The 9,361-nt window shown below is 41.3% G+C and overlaps 1 pseudogene; it reads right to left on the bottom strand.

Annotated features, from left to right (window-relative positions):
* Positions 1–1,611: 1,611 nt before the first annotated feature.
* Positions 1,612–3,449, bottom strand: LOC102811914 (annotated as a pseudogene).
* Between the last annotated feature and the right edge of the window lie 5,912 nt (positions 3,450–9,361).

Here is a 9,361-nt window from a genome sequence, read left to right on the forward strand (position 1 = left end):
CCACATGAGGTTGAGGTTATTGAAAATACCAAGGCTTGGGTCAGGCTCACCTTAGTCCTCAAGCTGACATCTTTGCTCTTCAACACTTTAAAAAGATCTTTTGCAGCACATTTGTCTAATGCAATACATCGTTTGATCTCTTGACTGCTGCTTCCGCGAGTGTTGATAGCTGATCCAAGAAGAATGAAGTCCTTGACAACTTCAATCTTTTCTCCGTTGATAAGAATGTTGTTTATTGGTCCAGTGGTGAGCATTTTTATACAGGGCTCCTTATGACTTGGAACCAACTTAATGACACACACTATCACTTCCACTGGAGTCCTGGTGTATCTCTGTGGGTTCATGTGCCAGACTGCAAAACCATTTGAACTACAAGTTCTGTGGTTCAAGCTTACCACCTGCTCCTTGGAAACCCTATACAGGGTCACTATGGGTCTGAACTGACTCAACGGCACTTAACAACAACAACAACCTCCACTATTATCCTAAAGATTGGCAGTCCCAATCCACCTAGGCAGCACCACAGAGAAAAGGCCTGGTGCTCTGCTTCTAAGCACCTTATGAAACAGTTCTTCTTTGTGACACATGGAGTCACCAGGAGTCAAAATGACTGGACAGCAATGAGTTGTTTTGTTTTGTTTTAACTATTGAAACAAAACAACCGATATGCAACAGTCCCCATTTCTAATGAACAAGTACAAACAAATTGAGAAACTTTATAAGGAAATAATGTTGACGTCAACAAAACTTTCTAAAGCAGTTGGATGTTTCATTCCATCCAACTCTTTTGCCTTCTTTCAGAATCTAAAACAAAGTCAGATTATGCTTTAGAAAAAAAGGAATTTAAGACTAACTGGCCATCAGAAAGAAAGTAAAGTGATCCAAGTTCTACCAGAAATTATTTTAGACAAAGCTGTATACAGGAAACAGTTAAAAAGTCCCTCTCACATAACCTTTAACATTTTGCGCCTTAGCTTGGGCACCACCTTAATTGCTATCATATGGTTACCTTTTCACGAATTCTCCTGGCCTATGATTTAGACAATATTCATTGGTCAATTTTAAGGCTACAATTTCAAACAAGGCTCTGCAGATTGGAACAAGGAGCATAAAGCAAGAAAAAAGTCAACTCTCATATAAATGGTAAGAAAATGCCTTTTCTCTTTCACTATCAAAAGAACACTAATTTTGCTAATTTCTTTAGATGAAAAGTTAAAACTGTTTCGAGATGGGGGAAAGTGAATGGGAGACTTGGAGTGCAAGAGCTGGAAGGGGAATCACCAACAGGGCTTTGCCTTACCCCAGAGACTGGGACCTCTGGGTCAGAGAAGTTTTCCTAATGTTATGTTCATTCTGCTGTACTGTCTTTGGTCTGTAGGAAATAATTTTTTAACAAAAGTTACTTTTTTTGGCTGGATAGTGTACTTTATTGATGGTACATGACAAGACTGGGCTCTCTAAGCCCCTCCCCTTCTCCAGAGGGTCTGGATGGAAACTGAGGATTGGAGCTTCTCAGTGTGTAGGGGGTAGAGTTGAGGTAAGGACACCCAGCAGCTGAGGGTCTCTCTCTTCCTCTAGTGCTATTGCTGGGGCTGGTGGTCCAGGGGGCTCTTATTCCTTGGAGGCCATGTGGACCATAAGATCCACCACCTGTTCCTGTAGCTGAATTCATTGTCATACCAGGAAATGAGCTTGACAAAGTGGTCACTGAGGGCAATGCCAGTCCCAGCATCAAAGGTGAAAGAGTGGGAGTCACTGTTAAATTCACAGGAGACAACCTGGTCTTCAGTGTAGCCCAGGATGCCTTTTAGGTGTCCATCTGATGCCTGCTTCACCACCTTCTTGATGTCATCGTATTTGGCAGCTTTCTCTGGGCAGTAAGTCAGGTCCACGACAAACACGTTGGGAGTGTGGATGACATGGTAGGTCATGCCAGTGAGTTTCCCATTCAGTTCAGGGATGACCTTGCCCACAGCCTTGGCAGCACTGGTAGAAGAAGGGATGATGTTCTGGGCAACCCCCTCATCATGCCAGTTTCCCAGAGGGGCCATCCACAGTCTTCTGGGTGGCAGTGATGGCATGGACTATGGTCATGAGTCCCTCCATGATGCCAAAGTTGTCATGGATGACCTTGGCCGGGGGGCCAAACAGTTGGTGGTGCAGAAGGCATTGCTAACAACCTTTTTTTTTTTTTTATTGTTTTACTGTGAATTATGTGATCACTAACATGAGAGAACATTAGTTTTACATTCATCCTATCGTATATTGTTTCATTGCCATGGTTACAATCCCCTCCATGTATCATCAACCAAAGGGTATACACTACAAGCCTGCCCCCAGTCGTCAGCACACAGCCCCTCTCCTTCTCTGTGTCTAAAGTTCCCAGCTGCTCCATTGCTCCACGTCATCATCTCTGCCTCCATCTCAGGCATCATTGATTCTCTGGGTAGAGTCTTGCTCTCTGCTCTTCTCCCTTGATGATCCCAGGGCCCTCTGCTCCTAGACTGAAAAGTTAATCACTCCCCTCCTTGCTACAAAACATCACAATCAGTCCTGATAACAATTGTTCAGTAGTGCATCACAAGAGACCTATCTCCATTTCCTTTCATCAGCCCCGCCTAGACAGATTGGATACTACTCAGTCGAGTTTCTACCTTCCTTCATGTCCTCTGGATCTAGGTTCCCTCTTGAAAGCTTATAAGCCAGTCACTTCTTGCCTTTGTAGCCCCCCCACCCATTTTGGGTAGCCAATGTCCAAGTTGCCCATCCCTGTCTACTCTGTAGTGGTCGGGTACCCTCAGTGCAAACCCTCTTCTGAGACTAAGACTCAATGGGAATACACACTGTGATTGGTGACCACGCTCGACACCGATAAGGGGAAGTGAGTGAAAAACAGCAATGAAGTGGTGAGCTAAGCCCTACAATGTTCAATAGACTTCTGTGAACCCGGGTGGAGACCTGGTTGGCCAGCAGTGTGGCAAGACCTGGGGACTCTTGGGCCCAGAGTCAGTGACATTGCTGACAATCTTGAGGGAGTTGTCATACTTCTCAAGGTTCATGCCCATCACAAACATGGGGGCATCAGCAGAAGGGGCAGAGATGATTACCCTTTTGGCACCCCCCTTCAAGTGAGCCCCAGCCTTCTCCAAGGTTGTGAAGACACTGGTGGACTCTATAGCATACTCAGCAGTAGTATCACCCCACTTGATGTTGGCAGGATCTCACTCCAGGAAGATACAGGTGGGCTTCCCATTGACGACAAGTTTCCTATTCTCAGTCTTGACAGTGCCATTGAACTTACCATGGATGGAATCACACTAGAATATGTTGACCATGTAGTTGAGGTCAATGAAGTGGTTGTTGATGGCAACAACCTCCACTTTGCCAGAGTTAACAGCAGCTCTGGTGACCAGGAGCCCAATTTGGCCAAATCCATTGACTCCGACCTTCACCAGCCTGTCTCAGAGATGCAGCTGGTACGGCAAGAGAAGCTGCGACTACCTGTCAAACGGGGAGAAGCAGAGAGCTGAAATTTACTTGTAAACTTTAAACATTATAATATTATGAAAGAAACTAATGTGGTTCTTTAAATAGTCTTAGAAAGAATATTGTCTTTTTTTTTTTTTGCCCACTACAATGGAAAGAGTCCTGGTGTGGCATTATAGGATAAGCACTTGACTCAGTATTAGTTTGAACCACAAGCTTGGCAGTTCAAATCTACCAGCTGCTCCTCAGAAATCCTATAAAAAGTCACTATGAGTTGGTACAGATTCCATGGCACTTAACAACAAGAAACAATGGAAAATGAGTCCTGGTGGCACAGTGGATTCAGCATTGGGCTGCTAACTGGGTTGGCGATGTTAGTTAGGCAGTTTGAATCTAGAAGCTTTTCCTTGAGAGAAAGATACAGGAGTTTGCTTCTGTAAAGATTTACAGCCTTGGAAGCCTTATGAGGCCATTCTTCTCTATCATATATAGTCGCCATGAGTTGGAATTCATGTGACAGCCGCAGGTTTATGTCTTTGTTTTTACAATCATGGAAATTACTATGATTAATGAAGAAAGTAAAAATTAGAAAATCAATAATTGTTCTCTCTTCCATTCAATAATAAGAATTGGAGATGACTACAGAAATACAGTGGAACTTGGAATATAAATGTTTTTGTTGTTAGGTGCCTTGGAGTCAGTTTTGACTCATAGGAACCTGATATAAAGTTCTTGAAGCTGTAAATCTTTATGAGAACAGAAGACATCATCTTTCTCCTGTGCCAGCTCTGGTCGATTTCAACTATTGATGATGTAGTTAGCAGCCCAGCTCATAATCCACTATACAACCAGGGTTCCATATAATTCTTAATTAGATTATTACCTTGGAGTAAAGCCTTCAGGATCTTCATTTGCTGATGGGGCACAACTCAAAATAAAGAGAAACAGCTTTAAACATCCATTAATAATTGGAACATGGAATGTAAAAATTATGAACCTAGGAAAATTAGAAAATGTCAAAAATGAAATGGACTGCATGAACATTGATATCCTAGACACCAGTGAGCTGAAAAGGACTAGTATTGGCCATTTTGAACCTGACAATCACATGGTTTACTATGCTTGGAATAACAAATTGAGGAGAAGTGGCATTGGATTCATCATCAAAAAGAATTTTTAAAATCTGTCTTGAAGTACAATGCTGTCTGTGATAGGATAATATCCATAAGCCTACAAGGAAGACCAAGAAGCTCTGGTAGCATAGTGTTTATGAGTCAGACTGTGAACCGCAAAGTCAGCAGTTCAAAACTACCAGCCGTTCCACGGGAGAAAGATGAGACATTCTGCTCCCGTAAAGTCTTACAGCCTCAGAAATGCTGTACAGGGTCACTATGAGTCGGAACTAACTCCAAGGCACACCACCACCACCACCACCACAAGGAAGACCAGTTAATACCACCATTATGCAAATTTATGCATCAACCACTAAAGCCAGTGATGACGAAATTGAAGAATACTACCAACTTCTTCAGTCTGAAATTGATCAAAGCATGCAATCAAGAGATAGTGATATTCACTGGTGATTGGAATGCAAAGGTTGGAAACAAAGACAAAGGACTAGGAGTTGGAAAATATGGCCTTGGTGCTAGAAACAATGCTGGAGACAGCATGATAGAATTTTACAAGATCAATGACTTCTTCATTGCAAATATCTTTTTTAAACAACATAAAAGACAACTATACACATGGACCTCACCAGAAGGACTACACAGAAATCAAACTGACTCCATCTGTGAAAAGAGATGCTGGAAAATCTCCAATCATCAGCCAGAACAAGACCAGTGTCAGAGTGTGGTATAGACCATCAATTTCTCATATGCAAATTCAGACTGAAGCTGAAGGAAACTAAAACAAGTACAAGAGAGCCAAAATATGATCTTAAATATATTGCAACTGAATTTAGAGACCATCTCATGAACAGATTTTGGGCATTAGACCCTAAAGACCAAAGAGTTGTAGGATGACATGAAGAACCTCATATAGGAAAAAAGTAAAAGGTCATTAAGAAGACAAGAAAAAAGGAAAAGACCATAATGGATATCAGAAGAGACTCTGAAACTTGTTTTCCAGTGTGAAGATGCTAAAGAAAGTGGAAGATGTAAGGGAATACAAGATCTGAATAGAAAATTCCAAAAGTCAGCTTCAGAAAACAAAGTCAACTATTATAACAAAATGTGCGAAGGTCTGAAGATAGAAAACTCGAATGGAAGAACATGCTCAGTATTTCTCAAGCTGACGGTACTAAAGAAAAATCTCAAGCCCCAACTTTAAATACTGAAGGATTCTATGGGCAAAGTTCTACACATGGACCTCGCCAGATGGAATACATAAAAATCAAATTGGCTACATCTGCAGAAAGAGACAATGGAAAAGCTCCATATCATCAGGCAAAGTAAGGCCAGGGACAGATTGTGGAACAGACCATCAATTGCTCATATGCAAATTCAAACTGAAGCTGAAGAAATGATAACAAGTCCAAGAGAGCCAAAATATAACCTTGAATATATCCCACCTGAATTTAGAGATCATCTGAAAACAGATTTGATACATTAAACACTAAAGACGGAACCAGAGAGTTATGGGATGACAACAAGAACATCATACAAGAAGAAAGCAAAAAATAAAGAAAACAAGAAAGAAGAAAAAGGTCAAAATGGATGTCAGAAGAGACACTGAAACTTGTTCTCCAGTGTAGAGATGCTAAAGCAAATAGAAGCAATGAGGAGTTACAAGTACTGAACAGAAAATTTCAAAGGTCATTGAGAAGATAAAGCCAAATATTACAACAAAATGTGAAAAGATCTGGAATCAGAAAACCAAAAAAGAAGAACACACTCTGCATTTCTCAAGCTGGGAGAACTGAATTAAAAATCCAAGCCTCAACTTTCGTTATTGAAAGATTCTCTGGGCAAATTATTGAATAATGCAGAAAGCATCAAGAGAAGATGGAAGGAATACATAAAGTCACTGTACCAAAAGGAAATGGTTGATATTCAACCATTTCAAGAGGTAGCATATGATCCAGAGCTAATGATACTGAAGGAGGAAGTCCAAAGTGCATTGAAAGAATTGGCAAAGAACAAGGCACCAGGAATTGATGGAATAAAAATTGAAATATTTCAAGAAAGTGAGGCGGCACAGGAGAAACTCACTCATCTCTGCCAAGAAATTTGGAAGACAACTATCTGGCCAACTGATTGCAAGAGATCCGTATTTGTGCCAATTACAAAGAGAGGTGACCCACCAGAATGTGTAAATCCTCAATCTCTTTGATATCCCATGTGAGTAAAGTCTTACTAAAGGTAATACAGAAATGGCTGAAAGCATACATTGACAGAGAACTTCCAGAGGCTCAAGCCAGATTCAGAAGAGGCTGTGGAACAAGGGATATCATTGCTGATGTCCGATGGATCTTGGCTGAAAGCAGAGAATATCAGAAAAATGTTTACCTGTGCTTTATTGACTACACAAAGGCTTACGATTGTGTGGATCATGACAAACTATGGACAACATTGCAAAGCATGAGTATTCCAGAGCACTTAATTGTGCTCATGAGGAATCTGTACCTGGACCAAAAATCAGTTGTTTGAACAGAACATGGGAACACTGAGTGGTTTAAAACTAAGAAAGGTGTGAGACAGGGTTGTATTCTTTAACCACACGTATTCAACCTATATGCTGAGCAAATAATCCGATAAAGGGTTACATGAAGAAAACATGGCATCAGGATTGGAGGAAGACTCATTAACAACCTGCAATATGCAGATTATTCAACCTTGCTTGCTGAAAGTGAGGAGGACTTAAAATATTTACTGATGAAGATCAAACAGCACAGCCTTTGGTATGGATTGCATCTCAATGTAAAGAAAACAAAAATCCTTGCCACTGGACCAATTAACAACATTCTTATCAGCGGAGAAGAGATTGAAGTTGTCAAGGACTTCATTCTTCTTGGATCAGCTATAACACTCATGGAAGCAATTGCATTGGGTAAATCTGCTGTACAAAACCTTTTTAAAGTGCTGAAGAGCAAAGATGTCAGCTTGAGGAATAGGGTGCACCTGACCCAGGCCATGGTACTTTCATAACCTCATATGCATGTGAAAGCTGCACAGTGAATAAGGAAGACCGTAGAAAAACTCATACTTTTGATATACAGTGTTGGAGGAGAATATTGAAAGTGCCATGTGCTTCCAAAAGAACCAACAGATCTACGTTGGAAGAAGTGCAGTCAGAGTACTTGGAGGCCAGGATGGCCAAACTTTGTCTCTCATATTTTGGACATGTTGTCAGGAGGGACCATTCACTGGAGAGGGATATCATGTTTGGTAAGGTGGAGGGTCATAGAAAAGTGGAAGACCCCCAGAAAGATGGATTAGCAAAGTGGCAGCATCAATCGGCTCAAGCATGGCAACAGTTGTGAAGTTGGCCCAGGACTGGGCAGTATTTCATTCTGTTGTTCACAGGGTCGCTAAAAGTCGGTACCGACTCGATGGCAACTAACAACAAGAACAGCTTGGACATCTGCTGTATCACTGGATTGGTAACTGCAAGTCAGCAATTCTAACCCATTACCACTCTTCAGGAACCTTCTATAGCAACCTTATGAGTTAGAACTGGCACTTTACAGCAACAAACTGGGCAACATGAAAAATAAACCAGGAACAATAAAAACCAGGACAACATTCTAGAATTTTTTCACTTGAAAATCTGTTCCAATCAGATAGGCCCCAGAGATTGGGGACTCTGGGTCAGAGAAGTTTCCCTAACATCATATTCATCCTGCTGCCCTACCTTTAGTCCTTAGAGAACCATTCTTTTTTATTAAACCTTCCATCTTTCCTTACTTCTCCTTTGGCAGGGTAATACTGCATCACTCACATCTTAGGAGAGTACTTGTATAATGGTTCAGAGCATGAATGGAGACCACAGAGCAACTTGGGACCAAAGTCTTGGCTGTGCCTTTTACTAGGTTTATGCCTGAGGAAATTACTCCTCTTTTTCTTTCTGTACCTTATTTTCCTTTTTCATAAAACAATATCGTCGATAGGAGGGTTGTTGTGTAAATAAAGGAGATAGCATATGTAAGGCTCTTAACATGGTACCTGGGACATAGTAGATGCTCAATAAATGTTAGAGGGAATCCTTAGGTGGCATAAATGGTTAAGCACAGGACTACTAACCAGAAGGTTAGAAATTTGTATCTACCTAGAAGTAACTTGGAAAAAATACCTGGTGAAGAGATGTCTATTTCAGCAAGATCACGGCTATTGGAAACCCTAGGGAGAACAGTGCTTCTCTGACAGATACAGGCTCAGCAGATATCAGGTCCATCGTAAATGGTTTGGCATTTGTTTTTTATTATCTTGAGAATTAGGCCTCCTGGCATTGTGACAAGGTCATTAGAGACCAACCATAAGCCTTGTTGCAGAGCCTGCTTCTTCAAATACTATCTGAGAGACTTTGAACAAGCACCTCATTTTCCTCACCTGATAAATGGCAGTTCAGTTCAAATGTCTCTCATTCCTAATTCCTAGTAGTGGCAAACTCAAGACAGATATTTTGAGTATAAAATGAAGTAATGGAATGCAAAAACTTTGGAAAAAGTATAGTGATTTTATGAGATCTGGTAGAGTAGTGGATTGCTGAAAGATCAGTGGTTCAAATCTCCCAGTCACTCCTCAAGAGACATATGAGACTTTCTGCTCCCATAAAGATTTGCTCCCTCAGAAACCCTATACAGGGCAGCTATGAGTCAGAACTGACTCCACAGCACATCACCACCACTGCCATCAAGGGAAATGGGATCCTGGTG

This window comes from Chrysochloris asiatica, unplaced genomic scaffold (assembly GCF_000296735.1).
Source record: "Chrysochloris asiatica unplaced genomic scaffold, ChrAsi1.0 scaffold00115, whole genome shotgun sequence".
In the NCBI taxonomy this organism is placed as follows: Eukaryota; Metazoa; Chordata; class Mammalia; order Afrosoricida; family Chrysochloridae; genus Chrysochloris; species Chrysochloris asiatica.